Genomic DNA, 23,869 nt, shown 5'->3' with positions numbered 1-23,869 from the left:
TTTCTGTTTTCAAACAGCAACATGTATACTTGTAACATAGGCATAGTAAAGGCTATAAATGCCACTTTTATTGAAATAAAATATGCAAAACATTGTTCTAAATAACAGAAAGCAAATCCTAACAAAATAAATTGATGCTCCAAGCAAAACACATATCATGTGGTAAATAAAAATATAGCTCCAAGTAAAGTCACCGATGAACGAGGATGAAAGAGGGGATGCCTTCCGGGGCATCCCCAAGCTTAGGCTCTTGGCTATCCTTGAATATTACCGTGGGGTGCCTCGGGCATCCCCAAGCTTAGGCTCTTGCCACTACTTATTCCATAATCCATCGAATCTTTACCCAAAACTTGAAAACTTCACAACACAAAACTTAAAGTAGAAAACTCGTGAGCTCCGTTAGTATAAGAAAATAAATCACCACCTCAAGGTACTGTAATGAACTCATTCTTTGTTTATATTGGTGTTAAACCTACTGTATTCCAACTTATCTATGGTTCATACCCTCCGATACTACTCATAGATTCATCAAAATAAGCAAACAACACACGAAAAACAGAATCTGTCAAAAACAGAACAGTCTGTAGTAATCTGGATCAAACGTATACTTCTGGAACTCATAAAATTCTCAAATAAATTTCTGGACCTAAGGAATTTATCTATTAATCATCTGAAAAAAGGATTAACTAAATATCACTCTCCAAATAAAAATGGCAGCAATTCTCGTGAGCGCTAAAGTTTCTGTTTTTTACAGCATGATCGCAAAGACTTTACCCAAGTCTTCCCAAAGATTCTACTTGGCACAAACACTAATTAAAAGCATAAAACCACATCTAAACAGAGGCTAGATGAATTATTTATTACTAAACAGGAACAAAAGGCAAGGAATAAAAATAAAATTGGGTTGCCTCCCAACAAGCGCTATCGTTTAACGCCCCTAGCTAGGCATGATGATTTCAATGATGCTCACATAAAGGATAAGAATTGTAACTTAAAGAGAGCATCATGAATAATATGACTAGCACATTTAAGTCTAACCCACTTCCTATGCATAGGTATTTTGTGATCAAACAACTTATGGGAACAATAATCAACTAGCATAGGAAGGCAAAACAAGCATAACTTCAAAACTTTAAGCACATAGAGAGGAAACTTGGTATTATTGCAATTCCTACAAGCATATGTTCCTCCCTCATAATAATTTTCAGTAGCATCATGAATGAATTCAACAATATAACCAGCACCTAAAGCATTCTTTTCATGATCTACAAGCATATAATTTTTATTACTCTCCACATAAGCAAAATTCTTCTCATTCGGGATAGTGGGAGTAAACTCAACAAAATAATTATCATGTGAAGCATAATCCAATTGAAAACTAAAATCATGATGACAAGTTTCATGGATATCATTATTCTTTATAGCATACAAGTCATCACAATAATCATCATAGGTAGCAACTTTGTTCTCATAATCAATTGGAACCTCTTCCGGAATAGTGGATTCATGACAAAATAAAGTCATGACCTCTCCAAATCCACTTTCATCAATATAATCATCATAAATAGGAGGCATGCTTTCACCATAATAAATTTGCTCATTAAAACTTGGGGGACAAAAAATATCATCTTCATCAAACATAGCTTCCCCAAGCTTGTGGCTTTGCATATCATTAGCATCATGGATATTCAAGGAATTCATACTAACAACATTGCAATCATGCTCATCATTCAAATATTTAGTGCCAAACATTTTATAGATTTCTTCTTCTAGCACTTGAGCACAATTATCCTTTCCATCATACTCATGAAAGATATTAAAAAGGTGAAGCGTATGAGACAAACTTAATTCCATTTTTTTGTAGTTTTCTTTTATAAACTAAACTAGTGCTAAAACAAGAAACAAAAAGATTCGATTGCAAGATCTAAAGATATACCTTCAAGCGCTAACCTCCCCGGCAACGGCGCCAGAAAAGAGCTTGATGTCTACTACACAACCTTCTTCTTATAGACGTTGTTGGGCCTCCAAGTGCAGAGGTTTGTAGGACAGTAGCAAATTTCCCTCAAGTGGATGACCTAAGGTTTATCAATCCGTAGGAGGCGTAGGATGAAGATGGTCTCTCTCAAGCAACCCTGCAACCAAATAACAAAGAGTCTCTTGTGTCCCCAACACGCCCAATACAATGGTAAATTGTATAGGTGCACTAGTTCGGCGAAGAGATAGTGAAACAAGTGGTATATGGATAATAGATAGTAGTTTTTGTAATCTGAAATAATAAAAACAGCAAGGTAGCAAGTGATAAAATTGAGCGTAAACGGTATTGCAATGTGTGGAAATAAGGCCTAGGGTTCATACTTTCGCTAGTGTAAGTTCCCTCAACAATACTATCATAATTGGATCATAAAACTATCCCTCAACATGCAACAAAGAGTCACTCCAAAGTCACTAATAGCGGAGAACGAACAAAGGGATTATGGTAGGGTATGAAACCACCTCAAAGTTATTCTTTCCAATCAATCCGTTGGGCTATTCCTATAAGTGTCACAAACAGCCCTAGAGTTCGTATAGAATAACACCTTAAGATACAAATCAACCAAAACCCTAATGTCACCTAGATACTCCAATGTCACCTCAAGTATCCTTGGGCATGATTATATGATATGCATCACACAATCTCAATTCATCTATTCAACCAACACAAAGGACCTCAAAGAGTGCCCCAAAGACCTACCGGAGAATCACGACGAAAACGTGTGCCAACCCCTATGCATAGGTTCATGAACCCACAAGTTGGTCACCTTAACATACATCAAGTGGCACGCGGTATCCCATTGTCACCACAGATATCCACGGCAAGACATACATCAAGTGTTCTCAAATCTTTAAAGACTCAATCCGATAAGATTACTTCAAAGGGGAAACTCGATTCATTACAAGAGAGAAGAGGGGGGGGGGAAGAAACATCATAGGATCCAAATATAATAGCAAAGCTCGCGATACATCAAGATCGTATCATCTCAAGAACACGAGAGAGAGAGAGAGAGATCAAACACATAGCTACTGGTACATACCCTCAGCGCCAAGGGAGAACTACTCCCTCCTCGTCATGGAGAGCACCGGGATGATGAAGATGGCCACCGGAGAAGGATTGCCCCCTCCGGCAGGGTGCCGGAACGGGTCTAGTTTGGTTTTCGGTGGCTACGGAGGCTTCTGACGGCGGAACTCCCGATCTATGTTGCTCTCTGGAAGTTTTAGGTCACGTGGGTATATATGGGTGCAGGGAGGACGTCGGAGGAGCCACGGGGGTCCCATGAGACAGGGGGCTCGCCCTAGGGGGGCCCCACCCTCGTGAGCACCTCGTGTCTCCCCTGACGTGGGGTCCAAGTTCATTAGGTGTGTTTCCTTCCAAAAATAACTTCTCCAGTTGATTTCGTTCCGTTTCGACTCCGTCTGATATTCCTTTTCTTCGAAACACTGAAATAGGCATAAAACAGCAAATCTGGGTTGGGCCTCTGGTTAATAGGTTAGTCCCAAAAATAATATAAAAGTGGATAATAAAGCCCAATATTGCCCAAAACAGTAGATAATATAGCATGGAGCAATCAAAAATTATAGATACGTTGGAGACGTATCAATGGTCCACTACTTGGCATACCTGCTCTTGTTGTGCTCAAAGAGTTCATGAACCGTGCTTGCATCTCATTTCGGAACTGAATGGTGGTCCAACAAGGTGCAATAGGAATCTCATAAGGATTCTTTGAGCGGAAGGCTTCCCAATCCTTGGCTTTCCAATGGTGCAAGGGCATGACCACACGTTGCTTGGCAGCGGCAGACTTCTCACGGCGAGTGGGCTTGGTGGGAATCACCACTTCTTCATCAGACTCAGCCGGACGCGGGCATCTCCTAGCCCGCTTCTTGTTCTTGCGAGGAGCAAAGCGGGAACTAGAGCCACATGTACACAAGCATGAGGAGAACACAAGAAACCCAACAAAGATGAGAGGATTGCACACACAAACAGAGGAAGGGATGGATTGCACAAACATAGAAAGCAGAACAGGGATATGTGGTGCAGATATCCCGGTTGAACCGGTTCTCCTACCGGTAGTACCGCTCCAGCGGTTGTACCGCCCGTAAAGGCGGTAGAACTGCTAAACAGTGGTACTACCAGTAAGAAATAGATCTAACCGCGAAATATGAATCACACTAGCCATATTCTAATCTCTAAGAAGTGCAATCTAAGCAGGAGGCAAAATAGATCTCTTCCACCCAATAGTTTAAACAATAAATGTGGAATGTCAAGTAATGCCCTATAAGTAGGGAGCAAACCCTAGAACGAAGAACGAAGGACATGGGGCATTACCGGCATCCATGGGAAGAAATCGGGAAGGAGGAGGCCTCCTTGGAGAGGATCCACAGAGATCCCACGGATCCGAAGCGCGAGAAGCACTCCGGGGCAGAGGCAATGGCGACCGTCGGCTAGGGCACAAGATGGGAAGGGTTGGGGAAGAAGGGAAAAAGAAATCTCCTCCAGCCCCGACGGGTATATATAGGCCCAAAGTCGTGCGGCGGTTGTACTGCTCAAGGAAGCGGTTGTACCGCTGCCTGGTACGAGCCAGTGGTTGCGGGCGGTGTCGTGGTTCTAAGTCTGACAATAATGTAGGGGGGTAGGTATGGAGAGGCAAGATCTTAGCTATGGAGTAGTTGTAAGCACACGAGGTTTACGAGTTCAGGCCCTTCTCGGAGGAAGTAATAGCCTTACGTCTCGGAGCCCAGAGGCGGTCGACTGGATTATGTGTGTATGAATTACAGGGGTGTGAACCCTTTACACTGAGGAGGGGGGTGGCTTATATAGAGTTCGCCAGACCCCTCCGATCCTCAGTTATGCAGGGTTTTAAGTACATTAAGGTCGGGCGTTACTGGTAACGCCCCTAATAAAGTGCTATGATGACCATAAAAGCTACTTAATGACCGACCGTTAGCGTGCAGAGTGACTTTAATTCTCCTCGAGTGGTTGCTTCTTGGTCGAGTGATTGCTTCTTGGTCGAGTGTCTTTGAGTCTGTCGAGTGGAACACCTCCAAGTCGATTGAAAGGTGATTTCTTCTAGAGATGTCCTTGGGTAGGGCAGTTAGGACAGGTACATGACCCTACCCTAGGTACATAGCTTCATCATTAGCCCCCGAATGGATCGAGGTTTGAGTGGGGAAGGAGTTGAGAACTTCTCCGACTCATTTTTCATGCCATGAGCATATCTTGTTTCGGATCAATGAACCTGAGTGACGACAGCAACTTCCTTTTCAGTCGCCTTGATCCATTCTAGTTTTTTGTCGAGTGAGTTTCTTTACTTGAAAAGCTCTGAGTGATGGTGTGGAGGAGATCTTCCGTCTGACAAGTTGTTCTGCTGCCCGCGGATTTCGCGGGATTCGAATTTTGGGAAGCGCGCGGGACGGGAGAGGCCGCAGTAATCGGATGGGATAGGGCGGAGCTGCCTCGATCTCTGCGCCACCTTTTTCGCCACGTATCGCGCGCGCGATTGTTACGGATTTGACAGGATCGTCCGGGCCTACCAGTCAGCCACTCGGAAGTGACCTCATATAAGGCGTCGGACCGGGGTTTCTTGAACAGTGCATTCTCATTTCCTCTTCTCTTTCTCCCGATCTCTCTGCCACTCTCGCTTCCACCTCGTCGCCGGACCTCCGTTCGAGCTCGATCCGCCACCATGGGGAAGGATAAGACGGCGGCGCTGGAACGCGCAAAGAAGGTGACCACGAAGGCGAAGGGCAAGCGGACCAGCCGGGGCGGATCCTCGTCGAGGTCCGGCCTGCCGGCGGGCTGGATCCAGGGCGACTGGATCCGCTCGGCAATCACGCAGGACGACCTCGATGACCTGGTGGAGGGGGGATTGATCCCCCACAAGTCAGCCCGGCTCCCGGGGGACGAAACCGAGCCACAACCCAGAGAGGGTGAGTGTGTCCTCCTAGCAACCCACATAGATCGCGGATTCTCACTGCCTCCCCACCCTTTCTTCCGGGGTTTTTTGAACTTCTTTGGGGCTTAGCTCCACCATTTCACTCCGAACACCATAGTCTATCTGGCCGCTTTCGTGTCCATGTGCGAAAACTTCTTGGGCTGTCGACCGCACTGGGGGCTTTTCAAACACATCTTCACTTGCCATTCCCAGTCGGTCAAAAAGGCCAAGTCGAGTGACGAGAGGACGCGGGTGATCCAGATGTGCGGTGGTCTGGGGATCTAGATGAGGAGCAAAAGTACTTTCCCAGCGATGATCCTTCCTGACTCAGTCCGGGGCTGGCAGTCGACTTGGTTTTACTGCAAGGATCAACCAACCCCTGGCCAGTCGACTGGACTTCCTCCTTTTTCCTTGGCTCGAGTGGAGAAGCCTGCTCCCTTGAAGGTAGTTCCAAAAGAGAAGGCGCAGGTCAAGGAGCTGGTTAAATGGGTCGTCCAGCTTGTCCGCGACGGAGTGACCGGGATGGATCTGCTGGAGGTCTTTCTCGGTCGATGCATCCAACCTCTTCAGGCGCGCGATCATCTGATGTGGATGTACTCTGGGCTCGAGGATACCACTCGGATCCACCCGGAGGAGGTTAGCGAGGATATCTTGGAGAACTGGTTGAGGGGAATCACTGGCAACAAAGACAACCCTCGGGGATCTAGGAGGGTGATTCCATTCGACAACTCGCGCCAGCCGGAGCAGGTATGTTTCTGTTTTTATCAAGTATCTTTCTGATTCTCCACGTGATGTCCCGTTTGTGGTCGACTGAATGTCTTTTGATTTTCATCCTTTCAGGCCCTCATTGAAATGTACTCGATGCCCAACGGAGTGCAGGACCCTGGCGCTGAAGAAGAAGGGAGCGGGGGCGAGAGCGGCGAGGAGCATTTGGAAGCCGAGGAGGACGAGGAGAGCGATGAGTCGACCGATGAGGAAGAAGTCGACTCACCTCCTCGCAGGGAGAGGAGGTCCAAGCACACTCATGACCCGGCACGCGCTCCGGACTTGGTGGCTGCGCCGATCGGGCAATCCTCGAAGTGCCCCAGGACGTCTTCCCCGACGCCTACTGAGAAGCCTCCAAAGCACTCCAAGGTCACGCCGCTTCCAGCGCCGAAAGTGCCGAAAGCCATCTCTTCCAAACCGCCCAAAGCTTTGCCTCGGATCAAAGTGACCGTTCCTACTATCTCCGGGTAACCATCTGACTTGTCCTTTATGTGGATTCGATTAACTATGTGTAACCGATTGAATGCGGGCCTTTGCAGTGCTGCTACGTTAGGGACCTCTTCATACCAGTACCAGGACGAGGAAATGGAGGATGCGGTAACCTCTAACCCAGGTATGAACTCTTGCGATTTCGATTCTTGATCCTTTCGAGCCAACGTCTAGGTGAGTAGACTTTCTGACTGTTCTTGTTCTCGAAAAATCTTCTTCTGCACAATCTCTCGTTGTTCGCGTTGAATTAGAGCACCCACTGGGTGTTGCTGTTGTTTTTGGTAGTTTTGCTCTTCCACTCGGTCTGGGCGAGTGGGATCAGAACCGGTGGGGGCACGCCAAGTGCACCCACTAGGTGTAGTCCCCGCGACCACGGTCGACTGCTGGCAGTCGACTATGGTCTGAGTTCTGTGGTCTGAGTTCTTTCTTGACGGCGCAATTGTTCTTTCTCTCTCTTTTTTTACTCCCTGCACTCGACTCCGGCGGGCCGGTCGAGTGGGATCAGAACCGGTGGGGGCACGCCAAGTGCACCCACTGGGTGTAGTCCCCGAGACAGCAGTCAACTGCTGGCAGTCGACTGGGGTCTAAACAGCTTGTTGTCCACTTCTTTAGGTTTTATTCACTCAAAAATGAACTGCCTTCGAACCTATCGATTGATCTGTCTCTTGCCTCCTGCAGAAGTCTTGTACTCTTATCTCCAAGTTTGCCGAACTCGAAGAGAAGCAGAGGCAACTCAACTTAGACTTGGAATTGGCTCAGCAAAATCTGAAAAAAGCTCAAGACGAGGCCGCTGGTATGGAAGGTAACTGATTGCCGATTGAACTTCAATATATATCTCTTTGATCTCTCTTTTGATTCGATTATTTCTTTTGCAGAGAAAATGAAGTTGGCTATGGACAAGAAGGACTCGGACCTCGCCGCCGCGCAAAAGGCAGCCCAAGACAAAACCGTTCTCGCAGACAAGAAGCTTGCTTCAGTCCGAACGCTTGAAGGAGAGGTGACTAGACTAACATCTTGTCTTAATGAAGCTAACCGCGAAGTGACCAGCCTGAAGAAGGATAAGGTCGTCCTGAACGAAAATTTGGAGTCTGCGATCCGCAAGAGGAACGACACAGAAGCTTATCTAAGGACCCTCGCCAAGAAGCTTTATCTCGTGCTGGGACGTATTTCTTTTAATCCAACTGTGTTGATGCTTGCCATCAGATTTTGCTCGGTTGATTGAACTGACTTTTGGCTGCAGAACTTTTTCAAGACTTTGACGAAGAAACTGGAAGGGTCGAGACAGGTCTGGACCCTATCGCTTCCCCGGTCTGCGACGAAACTGCGATGAACGTGCTCCGACTGGAGTCCCGTATCGCCAGCGCCACAAGCTACCTCGCACGCCTGAAGGAGGTTGTCTCTCGAATCGACTCGACGCTTTGGCCGGGGGTGACGCTTCAGAATGATCTGGAATCTCTGATAACTCGACTGAACAAGATCCCTGACCGAGTGCAAGAATGGAAGAAATCCTCCGCCCGGTGTGGTGCTGATGTGGCGCTGTCCCTGGTGCGAGACCATTGCAAGGAGGCTCGTGAAGACAAGCTAGCTGCGATCAAAGTCGCTAACACCAAAAAGCACGACTTCCAGTCCTTCATGGAGACTTTCATTGCTGCCGCTACTCGGATCGCTGATGGGATCGATCTGGACTCGTTCGTGGAGCCTGCCAGCCCTCCTCCGGCCGAGTGAACAATCTTATGAAACTTGGATACGCTTTAAATTTGCCTCAGAATGCCGAGTGGTTTCTGTAACCGTTAAACTCCTTCGGGCATGGTGCCCGAGTACCTTTGATTCGCTGCTTGGAACCTTTTAGTATTTATCTGAACGTGGTTTATCCTTGAATATCTTCATGAATTCTCTGTCGAGTGGAACTCGTTCTTCACTCGAGACAACTTTCGTATTTGTGGCGTAGCTCTGAAGGAGAAGGTAGCAGTCGACCTGCACCTCGTCGTCCTTGTGGATTGGGGTGTGTTTCGTACTTAGGCGAGTACTGGACTGCAGCTAAGCCTTCAAGTGGGAGGGTCGCTCTCCACTCGGTAGGATTTTTCAAACTTAGGCGAGTACTGGACTGCAGCTAAGCCCCCGAGTGGGAGGGTCGCTCTCCACTCGGTAGGATTTTTCAAACTTAGGCGAGTATTGGACTGCAGCTAAGCCCCTGAGTGGGAGGGTCGTTCTCCACTCGGTAGGATTTTTCAAACTTAGGTGAGTACTGGACTGCAGCTAAGCCCCCGAGTGGGAGGGTCGCTCTCCACTCGGTAGGATTTTCAAACTTAGGCGAGTACTGGACTGCAGCTAAGCCCCTGAGTGGGAGGGTCGTTCTCCACTCGGTAGGATTTTCAAACTTAGGTGAGTACTGGACTGCAGCTAAGCCCCCGAGTGGGAGGGTCGCTCTCCACTCGGTAGGATTTTCAAACTTAGGCGAGTACTGGACTGTAGCTAAGCCCCCGAGTGGGAGGGTCGCTCTCCACTCGGCAGGATTTTCAAATACTTAGGCGAGTACTGGACTGCAGCTAAGCCCCCGAGTGGGAGGGTCACTCTCCACTCGGTAGGATTTTCAAATACTTAGGCGAGTACTGGACTGCAGCTAAGCCCCCGAGTGGGAGGGTCACTCTCCACTCGGTAGGATTTTCAAATACTTAGGCGAGTACTGGACTGCAGCTAAGCCCCCGAGTGGGAGGGTCGCTCACCACTCGGTAGGATTTTCAAACTTAGGCGAGTACTGTACTGCAGCTAAGCCCCCGAGTGGGAGGGTCGCTCTCCACTCGGTAGGATTTTCAAATACTTAGGCGAGTACTGGACTGCAGCTAAGCCCCCGAGTGGGAGGGTCGCTCTCCACTCGGTAGGATTTTCAAATACTTAGGCGAGTACTGGACTGCAGCTAAGCCCCCGAGTGGGAGGGTCGCTCTCCACTCGGTAGGATTTTCAAATACTTAGGCGAGTACTGGACTGCAGCTAAGCCCCCGAGTGGGAGGGTCACTCACCACTTGGTAGGATTTTCAAACTTAGGCGAGTACTGGACTGCAGCTAAGCCCCCAAGTGGGAGGGTCGCTCTCCACTCGGTAGGATTTTCAAATACTTAGGCGAGTACTGGACTGCAGCTAAGCCCCCGAGTGGGAGGCTGGCTCACCACTCGGTAGGATTTTCAAACACTTAGGCGAAACGGGTTCGCAGCTGTAACACCCCGGATATGACTTTCCTAATTTGTACTCCAACTCTTGTCGTTTCCGTCGTTAAGTTATTTTATTTTCTCGGGTTCGGGTCTTTGTCTCCGTGTGTTGTTATCGTTGTCATGCATCTCATATCATGTCATCATGTGCATTGCATTTGCATACGTGTTCTTCTCATGCATTCGAGCATTTTCCCCGTTGTCCGTTTTGCATTCCGGCGCTTCGTTCTCCTCCGGTGGTCATTTCTACCTTTGTTTCGTGTGTGGGGATTAAACATTTCCGGACTGGACCGAGACTTGCCAAGCGGCCTTGGTTTACTACCGGTAGACCGCCTGTCAAGTTTCGTACCATTTGGACTTCGTTTGATGCTCCAACGGTTAACCGAGGGACCGAAAAGGCCTCGTGTGTGTTGCAGCCCAACACCCCTCCAATTTGGCCCAAAACCCACCAAAACCCTCTCCATCATCTAGAGCGTTTGATCACGATCGCGTGGCCGAAAACTGCACCTCATTTGGACTCTCCTAGCTCCTTTTATGCCTATTTAATGATCCCCCGAAAATCTCCTTCTTCTCCCCCCCGAAACCCTAAACTCCGCGCTCCGCCGACCGGACATGTCCGTTTCCGGCCGGACGAAGCCGCCGCCGCCGTCCACACCAACCGGCGCTTGACACCTGTCCCGCGGGTCCCCAGTTCGCCGCTGGCCCGCCCGGGCCCAAGGCCGGCCCCCTCCTCCCGCGACCGGGCCCGAGCCGCCCCGCTCCCTCCCACCGCCGCCTTGCTCGGCTCCGGTCACCTCTGGCCGCCGCACCACCAGCTCCGGCGAGCTCGAGCCGCCGCCCGCCGCACCGGATCCCGCGTCGCGCGCCGCTGCCAAGCCACGTCGTCGCCGTCGCCCATCTCCGCCGCCTCACCCTCGCTTTCCCCGGCCTGGATCCGGCCACCACGGCCCCTCCGGCGACCTCGCGCGGCTCCTCCGCGAGATCCGCCGCCGCATCGGTTCGGGCGTGCGCCAGCTACAGTAAACCCTAGATCCGCGGGTGGTGAATTTCTTCGAAGTCCACAAATTCTAGATCCATATGCTCCTGTTCATGGCATCGTAACTCCTCATCCGTAGCTCCGTTTTGCGCATATAGCATATCAAAATGTTCGTCTCAGAGAGCACATCATTTCATTCCAGTGCATCATTTTCATTTGAGTTCATCTTGATGCCCAAAATTCTGTTAGAAGAGGGCTACTTGAGATAATTATCAGATCTGCTGCTCCATTTAGATATTTGTCATTTTGCCATGATTATTGTGTGCATGATATGCCCATGAGCTCTACATATGTTTTGTTAAGGGTTTTGCCATCTTTCCAGAGGTGCAAACCATGTAATTTTGTGATGTGTGTGGTGACTAGCACAAGCTGGCAAAGTGAGGCACTTGGTTATGCTGATTTCAGGGACTTAGCATTTCCACCAAGTCCTTGAGCTGTTTAGCTCATTTGGCCATATGTTCATGTTGTTTCCTAGTGATCCGTGCCTCTTTTGAGGATGATCAGTAAGGATGTTTTGTTAATCCTGTAGTGCTCTATCCATCCATGTCTTTGTTTGCAATTATGGAGCACCCTGGCTTGAGTCAATCGAGCTCTACTTTTGCTACTTCGTGAATCTGGGCAGATTGTCTACTTGTTAGCGATTTTGCCGAGGATGTTCTATTTGATCCGTGCATGATATGTTATTGTTCTTGCCATGTCTAGCTTGCATTTTGTGTTTTCTTGATGGATGTATGCTTAGTTGGTCACGACTTGCTCCGTAGTGAGTGCATTGAGCTCGTAAACATGCCTACTTGATATCTGTTTTCAGCATGCTCCAGTTTTCACCAAGTCTGAGAACTGATTATGTTTTTGCCATGTTCACATGCTTGCAATTGTATTTTCTGATCCCTTTTGGCTCAAGGTCACTAAGGGACTTTTGTTAAGATCTTTGAGTAGCTCCATGCCATGCTTTACTTTGCCATGTTCAGGTCCTTTAGCACATAGTTTTGTTGCTCCGAAGAGTGCTACCTGATCTGAAATTCCAGACAAGTGTTAATTTCACTAAGTCTGAGATCTGTTTGCCATATGCATTTTTGCCATGCTTGTTTGATCCTGTTAATGGATGATTTGGCCGTAGCTCAGTGCTAGACTTTTGTTAAGCATCATGAATGCATCCCTGCCATGTATTTTGTTGTCATGTTTGGGTGCTGTAGCTTGTTCATCTCTTTGCATTTAGATGACTACTTGCTGTAAATCGCAGACCGGTGTCATATTTGTTGAGTTTGCTTTCGAGGATCCAGTCAACTCTGACAACTTTGCAGGCAAGATGATCATACCCTCGAAATCACTACTATCTTTGCTATGCTAGATTGCTCGCTCTTTTGCTATGCCAATGCTACGATGCCTACCACTTTCTTTCAAGCCTCCCAAATTGCCATGTCAAAACTCTAACCCACCATGTCCTAGCAAACCGTTGATTGGCTATGTTACCGCTTTGCTCAGCCCCTCTTATAGCGTTGCTAGTTGCAGGTGAAGATTGGAGACCGTTCCTTGTTGGAACCCTATTTACTTGTTGGGATATCATTATATTGCCATGTAATCTTAATTCATCTATACACTTGGTAAAGGATGGAATGCTCGGCCTCTCGCCTAGTGTTTTGTTCCACTCTTGCCGCCCTAGTTTCCGTCATATCGGTGTTATGTTCTCGGATTTTGCGTTCCTTATGCGGTTGGGTTATAATGGGAACCCCTTGATAGTTCGCCTTGATTAAAGCTTTTCCAGCAATGCCCAACCTTGGTTTTACCATTTGCCACCTAGCCTCTTTTTCCCTTGGGTTCCCGGAGCCCGAGGGTCATCTTATTTAAACCCCCCCGGACCAGTGCTCCTCTGAGTGTTGGTCCGACTGAGCTTCCTGCGGGGCCACCTCGGGGAAACTTGAGGGTTGGTTTTACTCGTAGCTAGTCTCATTTGAGTGTGCCCTGAGAACGAGATATGTGCAGCTCCTATCGGGATTTGTCGGCACATTCAGGCGGTGTTGCTGGTCTTGTTTTAACCTGTCGAAGTGTCTTGAGGAACCGAGATACTGAGTCTGATCGGAACGTCTCGGGAGGAGGTCTATTCCTTCGTTGACCGTGAGAGCTTGTCATGGGCTAAGTTGGGACTCCCCTGCAGGGATTTGAACTTCCGAAAGCCGTGCCCGCGGTTATGGGCAGATGGGAATTTGTTAATGTCCGGTTGTAGATAACTTGAACCTTAATTTAATTAAAATGAATCAACTGAGTGTGTTACCGTGATGGTCTCTTCTCGGCGGAGTCCGGGAAGTGGACACGGTGTTGGAGTAATGTTTGCCGCAGGATTTGCTCTCTAGTTTCTCGCTCGTGCTTTGCCTCCTCTTCTCGCTCTCTTTTGCGAACAGGATAGCCACCATATTTGCTAGTCGCTTGCTGCAGCTCCACATATTTACCTTGCCTTACCTATAAGCTTAAATAGTCTTGATCGCGCGGGTGCGAGATTGCTGAGTCCCTGTGGCTCACAGATTACTATTACACCAGATGCAGGGCCTGATGATTCCGCTCCAGGTGACGCGTTTGAGCTCAAGTGGGAGTTCGACGAGGACTCTCAACGATACTATGTTTCCTTTCCTGATGATCAGTAGTGGTGCCCAGTTGGGGGTGATCGGGACCGTGTCGCTTGTTGGGTTATCTTTCATTTTGGCGCCGTAGTCAGGCCATGAGTGTTTGGATGATGTAATGTTATTTATGTACTTGATTGACGTGGCGAGTGTAAGCCAACTATGTTATCTCCCCTTTTATTATCTATATATTACATGGGATGTTGTAAAGATTGCCTAACTTACGACATATGCCTTCAATGCGATTACGTCTCTAAGTCGTGCCTCGACACGTGGGATCTATAGTCGCATCGAGGGTGTTACAAGTTGGTAATCAGAGCCTTCCCCGACCATAGGAGCCCCATTGCTTGATCGTTTTTAGCAGCCGAGTTGTGCCTAGAAAAATGTTTTGAGTCATTCTGGAATTATATATCGGAGAGTTTAGGAATTCTTTTTACTTCCCAGTCTCCTCATCGCTCTGGTAAGGCATCCTAACGTAGAGTTTTGACTCTTCTCTTCTCAAATTTCACTAAATTTTTTTAGGATCACGCAGGTATCTTGGAATCGTTCCGATGGTTTTATAATGAGAACATTGTCTTGGTGCCTCCTGTCAGGGGTTTTGTGGAAGTGTCTGAAAGTGCAACTATCCCTAGGTGGTTTTGGTAATTCATAACAACATATAGCTCATTGAGCTAATGCTATTCCAAGATGATTATTTCAGGAAAGCTCAATGATTGGCATGGCATGGATGTGAAAGTGGAACCCTCAAAATGCTAAGGAAAAAGGATTGGCTCAAGCTCAAAAGCTCAAGACTCTTCATTTTACATTTTAGTGATCCAAGATCACATTGAGTCTTTAGGAAAAGCCAATACTATCAAGGAGGGATGAGGTGTTGCTTAATGAGCCTCTTGCTTCATGTGCTTAGTGATATGCTCCAAAACCCTCAACTACTTACCCATATCCACATATGACCAAAACCCTAAGCCAAACTCGGTCCTACCGATTCTTCCTATCCGGCGCCACCGAGTTTCATTTGTCATAAGCCACTGCCAAACCCTAGCAAATCGGTTCTACCGATAGGGATCTCGGTCTCACCGAGATGGGGTTGCAAACTCTCTGTTTCCCTTTCATAACTTTTCAGTCTCACCGAAAGAGCGAATCGGTCCCACCGAGATTGCAATGTAAATTTAGTGTTTCCTTTTTGTAACTCTTCGGTCTCACCGAAAGAGCAAATCGGTCCCACCGAGTTTGCCTGACCAACTCTCTTGTTAGCCAATTACCAAATTCGGTCCCACCGAGTTTGTGTAATCGGTCTCACCGAGATTACGTTATGCCCAAACCCTAACCATATCGGTCCTACCGAGTTGCATGTCAGTCCCACCAAAAATCCCTAACGGTCACTAGGTTTACCTTTCCGGTCCGACCGAGTTTGTTGATTCGGTCCCACCGAGATTGGAAAACTGTGTGTAACGGTTGGATTTTGTGTGGAGGCTATATATACCCCTCCACCTCCTCTTCATTCATGGAGAGAGCAATCAGAACACATACACAATTCCAACTCATATGTTCTGAGAGAGAACCACCTACTCATGTGTTGAGACCAAGATATTCCATTCCTATCATATGAATCTTGATCTCTAGCCTTCCCAAGTTGCTTTCCACTCAAATCTTCTTTCCACCAAATCCAAAATCCTACGAGAGAGAGTTGAGTGTTGGGGAGACTATCATTTGAAGCACAAGAGCAAGGAGTTCATTACCTACACAACATTTGTTACTTCTTGGAGAGTGGTGTCTCCTAGATTGGCTTGGTGTCACTTGGGAGCCTCCGACAAGATTGTGGAGTTGAACCAAGGAGTTTGTAAGGCAAGGAGATCGCCTACTTCGTGAAGATCTACCGCTAGTGAGGCAAGTCCTGTGTGGGCGATGGCCATGGTGGGATAGACAAGGTTGCTTCTTCGTGGACCCTTTGTGGGTGGTTGCTTCTTCGTGGACCCTTCGTGGGTGGAGCCCTTTGTGGACTCGTGCAACCGTTACCCTTTGTGGGTGGAGCCCTGTGTGGACTCGCGCAACCGTTACCCTTTGTGGGTTGAAGTCTCCATCAACGTGGATGTAGGATAGCACCACCTATCCGAACCACGGGAAAAACATCCGTGTCTCCAATTGCGTTTGAATTATCCAAACCCTTCCCCTTACATTCTTGCAAGTTGCATGCTTTACATTCCGCTGCCAATATACTCTTTGCATGCTTGCTTGAATTGTGTGATGATTGCTTGACTTGTCCTACAATAGCTAAAATCTGCCAAGAACTAAATTTGGGAAAAGGTTAAGTTTTTATTTGGTCAAGTAGTCTAATCACCCCCCCTCTAGACATACTTTCGATCCTACAAGTGGTATCAGAGCTTTGGTCTCCATTTGCTTTGATCTCCATAGCTTTTGGTGGTCATAGCCTTGGTTTCACAACCTAGGAGAGTATGGCGTCTAGCGAGGGAAATTATCACCTTAGAGGTCCTTACTTTGATGGTACTAATTTTGCTAGTTGGAAGCATAAAATGAAAATGCATATTCTTGGACATAACCCCGCCATTTGGGCTATTGTGTGTGTTGGTTTGCAAGGTGACTTCTTTGATGGGAAAGAACCAAACCGTGAAGCTACCGCGGATGAGTTGAAGATGTTGCAATACAATGCTCAAGCTTGTGATATTCTCTTCAACGGATTGTGCCCCGAAGAATTCAACAAAATCAGCCGTCTTGAGAATGCAAAGGAAATTTGGGACACTTTGATTGATATGCACGAAGGTACCGACTCCGTCAAGGAATCCAAGTTGGATGTGCTTCAAAGTCAACTTGACAAGTTCAAGATGAAGGATGGTGAAGGTGTCGCTGAAATGTACTCTAGGCTTGCTCTCATCACAAATGAGATTGCCGGCTTAGGAAGTGAAGAGATGACCGATAGATTCATCATCAAGAAGATCCCAAGAGCCTTGGATGGAAAATATGATACCGTGTGCACATTGATCCAAATGATGCCCAATTACAAAGATCTCAAGCCAACGGAGGTGATTGGAAGAATTGTTGCTCACGAGATGTCACTTAAGGATAAAGAGGAACTTCACAACAAGTCAAGTGGTGCCTATAAAGCCTCATGTGAAGCCCCCACATCATCAAGTGAGAAACAAGACTTCAATGAAGAATTGAGCTTAATGGTGAAGAACTTCAACAAGTTCTACAAGAGTAGAAGCAAAGATAGAAGCTTCAAGTCAAGGTCCTACAATGACAAAAGATCTTCTAGTCGAGAGCGAAACTGCTACAGTTGTGGAAGACCCGGACACTATTCCAATGAGTGTACGGCTCCCTACAAGAGAAGAGAAGATCCTCCAAAAAGAAGAAGCAAAGAATCACCACCAAGAGAGAGAAGGAGTAGAGATGATCGTTATGAACGAAGATACTCACAGAGAAGCAAGGATTCGGAAAGGAAGGAAAAATCATCAAGGAGCTACACAAGACGAAGACATCAAGCTCATGTTGGTGAATGGATATCCGGCTCCGACTCCGACAGCCACTCCGAGAGAAGTTATCACTCCGACTCCGAAGATACTCAAGATGAAGGTGTTGCCGGTCTAGCACTTGTGTCAACCAACTCCTACGACATATTTGACTCACTAAATGAAGGAGTTGGAAGATGCTTCATGGCCAAAGGTCCTAAGGTAACACATCCCGAGTATGTTGATTTCAATAGTGTTGAAGATGACTTGTTAGGTGATGATTTGCTTGTTGACAACTCTAGTGATGAATACTATGATGAAAGACCAATTAATCATGCTAATCAAGATAAAACGAATGACAATGATAAGGAGAAGATTGAGGCTCTAACTAAAGAATTAAACACTCTTAAGTTAGCTCATGAAACTATCTTCGAAGATCATCGAGAACTTTTAAGAGCTCATGAGAAATTACGCTTTGAAAAGCTCAATCTTGAGCAAGAGCATGAGTTCTTAAAAGCAATCAATGATGATCTCCGCAAGAAAAGTTCTTCTCACATTGCCAAGCGTTTACTCTTATCCACTTACATGCCTCAAGTCAAGTCTAGTAACAAGAATAAGAAAGATTCTTCCTCTAGCAGTAACAATGATCATGCTAAATCCAATATTGTTGCTTCTAGTAGTTCTCTTGATTCCACTAATGATTCTCTTAGCCAAGTTACACTTGAGCAAGAAAATAGTTTATTGAAGGGAATTATAGAGAAAGGAGTGTACAAAAGCCTTGCCGGGAGTAAGCAATTCGAGGAAATTGTGCGCAAGCAAGGAATGCACCGGAAGAATCAAGGTGTTGGTTTTGAACAAAAGTTCAATGCCAATGGAGTTGAGTGGGAAGAAGATCAATACCCCAAGACAAAGTTTGTTCCTCAACAAGAGAAGTATGACACTTCTTTCAAGGGGACACAAGCTCAAGATGATATTCCACCACAAGACTACAAGCAAAAAGGCAAGGACAAGCTTCAAGAGGAAATTGATGCATTTGAAGAAGCTCCTAAGACCTTAGTCAAGTGGATTCCCAAGACTACTTCAAGTTCCACTTCATCAAGTACGACTACAACTCCAAGGATTCCCATCAAGATGGTGTGGATCCAAAAGAAGAAGAACTAGAGAGTTCTTGAGGGTGACTCCGCCAACATACTTCACTCTTATTATTTTGGCAAGAACAAGTGCAATCAACTTCCACATCTTGCACTAGTTCAAGGAGTCACAAACCCTCTTGTTGGTAAGACAAGGGACAAGGTAACCTAAAAGTTTTCATGGACATCATCTTGTGTGTGCATCACTCTATGTCTATGGATATCCTTGTTTGTTCCTTGTGGGACTAACCCATGTAGGTATTGAAAGTGCAATTCACTCAAATGGATAGCTCCAAGTGATCTACATCAACATTGAGCGTCCACATCTTCAACATCTACATGAAGTCATCATCGACAAAACCCAAGGTTAGTTCATCCCTCTTAGGGGGGATATCACATCTAGGGGGAGCTTTACTCTAAGACTTGAGCTAAAGCAACTCTAAAGATGTGAACACAACAATGCTTTATGTAAAAGTGGTAACTCCACTTGAGCTTAAACGATGAGTATGACCTATGATCAAGTGTTCTCACTTGACTCCTAAGTCAATATACTCATATATAGATGACCTAGTCATCGCAAAATGCTTGATAGATGCTAGAATTGGTTGTGCATGCCTTGTCACATATTTCATTTGCCATCTTATTGTGTGAGCATGCTGGTTGCATATTTTACTCATTCGAGGACATCCACTTGTTGTTTTGATTGTTTGGTTTTATTTCTTTTTGCCAAGTGGATGGACAAGAATGCCTAAGAACCTCCTCTAGCTATCTATGCTTTTCTCATCTCAAACTCTTTTCATGCTACATCACAAAATTTGATCAAGTCAGATTCGAACCACTCTGTGTGAGGAGCGCTCAGAGTCCCCGATTCGTCATAGACTTAAACTTCCAAAACCTCTTTATGATTCTCGGTCTGACCGATACCCCACTTTCGGTCCTATCGAGATCATTAAGTTGATCTAGGTTTTCGATCTCGGTGCAACCGATTTGAACTTTTCGGTCACACCGAGTTTCAGTAACTGCTTACAGTTATGAATCTCGGTGCCACCGAGTTGTTCCACTCGGTCACACCGACAGGGTCGGGCTATATATAGTCACGGGCAAAATTTGGAAATTTCTCCGAACCCCTTCGCCCGCGCGATAGCCTGCTCTGCCAACGTGGTCTCCGGATCGTCTTCTCGCCGCCAGCCACCTCCAGTCACTGGTCTCCGTCGCCGTCAACGGGAATTCTGCCCCGCCGTTGCCGCCGTAGCAAGTCTCCGCCGAACTAGGGTATGGACTCGATCTTTGTGCTATTCTCCAATCCGATTCTTAGCACATTGTGATCATCATGATTCTTGCCACGATTGAAACACTCCTATCCAGTCAATACGCTCGTAGATTAGGTTTGATTCGAAAATTTTAGGGTTAGGTTTCCGCCGAAACCATCTCGGACCCACCGAGTTGAAAAACTCGGTCCCACCGATTTGGCTTATGCCATTGCACAAGTGAGACTCGGTCTGACCGAGAATTACTTATCGGTGTGACCGATTTTGGAACTTTGTGAAACCCTAGCAGTCTCGGTGCCACCGAACTGTGACTCGGTCTGACCGAGTTCACTAGTTTAGGTGCCAAAACTGCTTCGGTATCACCGAGTTTAAAAATCGGTAGATCCGAGATGATTTCAGTGGGAAACTAAAACTAAGTTTTTGGATCATTCTTTTGCAAAAATCTTTGCATTTTGTGATGCTCATCTATTCTACCTCATCTATAATCTGTTCACAGGGTCAGCAGTCAGCTTGTTCATCATGTCAGACCAGAGTGACAGCCAGAACATGTCAGAAGAGCAGGTGCAGATGAGTGAGGGAACTAGTCCCTCAAGTTCTTCCGATGATGGCAGCAGGAGTACTCCTAGCAATTTGCCAAAAGCTGCCACCAGACAGAGGAAGAAGAGAACTTCTGATTCTGAAGATGAAGATTATGTGGCAGAGGAAGAGGCCACATCAAAGAGAGTTGAGCCAGCTCAAGGCACAAAGCCAGGTTTGAAAATCAAAAGGCCAGCAGGCAGGCAGCCCATGTCAAAGGCAAGAGCTTCAACTGAAAAGCCTGCACCCAAAGAGCCAGTTGCTGCTGAAGACAACAAGAGGAAGGAAAGGGTCAAGAAGACCATGGCCAGAGTGCTTGGAAAGGCTTCCATCATGGAAGAGGAAGAGGAAGAAGAGGTAGCTGCACCAGCACCTAAGGCACCCAAGCTGATGGGTGATGCTATCAAATCAGGGGTTGCTGCATCTAAGCCCAAAGAAGCACCCAAAGCTGCCTCCAAGACAAAACCAAAGAGGAATACAAGGAACATACCTGCAGCTGAGAAGAACAAGGCCCCAGTGACTGAGACTGTTGCTGAAGAAGAGGATGAAGAGCAAGTTCTTAGAAAGCTCAAGCCCAAGATCCCAGACCACAACGATGCTCATCCTGTGGCTGAGGATATGAAGCTCAGGAGAGACTCAGGGCTGAGGAAGTGGAGAGAAGCAGACCCGTATGCTTCAAGGAGGAGGACTGCTGTGGACTACAGATTTCACACCAAGGAGCAGCAAGATTTCTATGAGACAGTGCTGCTTGATAAGAAGCCAATAGTCTGTGATATGAGATGGGTTGACTGGCAATACATCAAGGACAATGAGGAACACTACCCTGGAGTGTATGACAGCTTTAGTGCTTGTGGGGTTGCAGACTTTGTTGGGCAGAAGCTCACAAAGTGGAACGAGGAGCTCATTATGCAACTCTACTCCACGGCACATTTTTATCCAGATGGAAGGATCACTTGGATGTCTGAAGGTACGAGGTACTAATCTACTGTTGAGGAATGGGCAAAGTTGATCAATGCCCCAGAGGAGCAAGCAGATGACTTGGACATTTATGCCAAGAAAAAGATGGATCATAACTCAATGTCCAACATGTACAAGGAAATTCCCAATGAAGCTCTTGACACCTTCAAATTTGGGTCTGTGCATTACCTTCTGTCAGGGCTGCCAACTAAGTTGGATATTGAGGCACACTCTCTTGCCCAAGTCTGGAGATCACAAGATGATCAGAGGCCATGCAATCAACTTGCTTCATGTCTTTGATGTGCCACAGAAGTTCAAGGTCATGAGCCTCATAGTAGAAACTATCAAGAGGACTGCAGCAGATCAGAAGAGGAGCTGTGGATATGCCCCTCAGATTCAGGAGGTCATCAACTCTAAGATGGGCACGGGCATATATTTATTGGACAAGGAACACCTGCCCATCCGTCCAGATTTTGAGGACAATCAAGTTGTCATGATTGAGAATGAGCCATCGTCTTCCCAAGCACAAGCAAAGAAGGAGAAGGCAAGGAAGGAGAAAGCTGCCAAGATGCCAACTCAAGAGGAGGCATCTGAGTACTTCTTGAAAACCAAACAAGAGCAGCTTGGTTACCTGATTGCATCCACCCTGCAGATTGAGAAAGGACTAGCCACCCTAACTCAGAACCAGGCAAGCCTAGAGAGAATCATGGAACAAAAGTTCTATGACTTGGATGTCAAGGTAACAGAGATTCAGACTGCAGTGGAGCAGCTCCAAGATGACATGCAGGAGAGGAGAGGCAGGACTACAACTGATGCCTTTGCCAGAGTGCCAAGAGGTCCGAGGTCGTCTGCAGTGCCAGTTCCTGACACAAGAGCAACTGCCTCAGCTCCAGCCACAGCCTCAGTTCCACCAGCTCCAGCATCTACTTCAGCTCCAACTCCAGCGTCTACTTCAGCGTCTACAGAAGCCTTCGTCCTTGGAGTGATCCGGACTCCACCACCACCTGAAGGTCAAGCCTGAGCATCGATCTAGTACTATGCATTTTCTAAGAACTTTTTGGTAACTTGTTGCCAAAGGGGGAGAAAAATGTATAGATCATAGGCTTCGAGAGAGAGAGTGTTGCCTTTTTCTCTCTTGCTTTATTTGGTGGTTTTTCGAACTTTGTTTGCTTTTGAGTGCTTGAGATACTACGTCATTATTTGTGAGACATTGATGATCATGTGTTTGATCATAAGCTACACTTAATGCTTGATGAATGCTATTATCTTATCTGTCTTATGTGATCATTCACTATTCTTGGTGATGAGTGCATGTATTTCATTCTTATCATTTTAAGCGCTCCACCAAGATGTATGTGACATGGAAGAGTAACCCATGACTCTAACTCTTTGTGCATTTGCAGTCCAAAGCAAATTTTAAATATGCACAAGTTTAGGGGGAGCTCTTACTTGTCACATACTTCTCAAAGCGACGATATATTTCATGCTTATTATCATTTGTCAAAGCTTTGATCTATATGTTGTCATCAATTACCAAAAAGGGGGAGATTGAAAGTGCAACTATCCCTAGGTGGTTTTGGTAATTCATAACAACATATAGCTCATTGAGCTAATGCTATTCCAAGATGATTATTTCAGGAAAGCTCAATGATTGGCATGGCATGGATGTGAAAGTGGAACCCTCAAAATGCTAAGGACAAAGGATTGGCTCAAGCTCAAAAGCTCAAGACTCTTCATTTTACATTTTAGTGATCCAAGATCACATTGAGTCTTTAGGAAAAGCCAATACTATCAAGGAGGGATGAGGTGTTGCTTAATGAGCCTCTTGCTTCATGTGCTTAGTGATATGCTCCAAAACCCTCAACTACTTTCCCATATCCACTTATGACCTAAACCCTAAGCCAAACTCGGTCATACCGATTCTTTCTATCCGGCGCCACCGAGTTTCACTTGTCATAAGCCACTGCCAAACCCTAGCAATTCGGTTCTACCGATAGGGATCTCGGTCTCACCGAGATGGGATTGCAAACTCTCTGTTTCCCTTTCGTAACTTTTCCGTCTCACCGAAAGAGCGAATCGGTCCCACCGAGATTGCAATGTAAATTTAGTGTTTCCTTTTTGTAACTCTTCGGTCTCACCGAAAGAGCAAATCGGTCCCACCGAGTTTGCCTGACCAACTCTCTGGTTAGCCAATTACCAAATTCGGTCTCACCGAGTTTGTGTAATCGGTCTCACCGAGATTACGTTATGCCCAAACCCTAACCATATCGGTCCTACCGAGTTGCATGTCAGTCCCACCAAAAATCCCTAACGGTCACTAGGTTTACCTTTCCGGTCCGACCGAGTTTGTTGATTCGGTCCCACCGAGATTGGAAAACTGTGTGTAACGGTTGGATTTTGTGTGGAG

Source organism: Triticum urartu, chromosome 2 (assembly GCF_003073215.2).
Source record: "Triticum urartu cultivar G1812 chromosome 2, Tu2.1, whole genome shotgun sequence".
Classification (NCBI taxonomy): domain Eukaryota; kingdom Viridiplantae; phylum Streptophyta; class Magnoliopsida; order Poales; family Poaceae; genus Triticum; species Triticum urartu.
The sequence above is the reverse complement of the archived record's forward strand: the minus strand, read 5'-3'. Positions refer to the sequence as shown.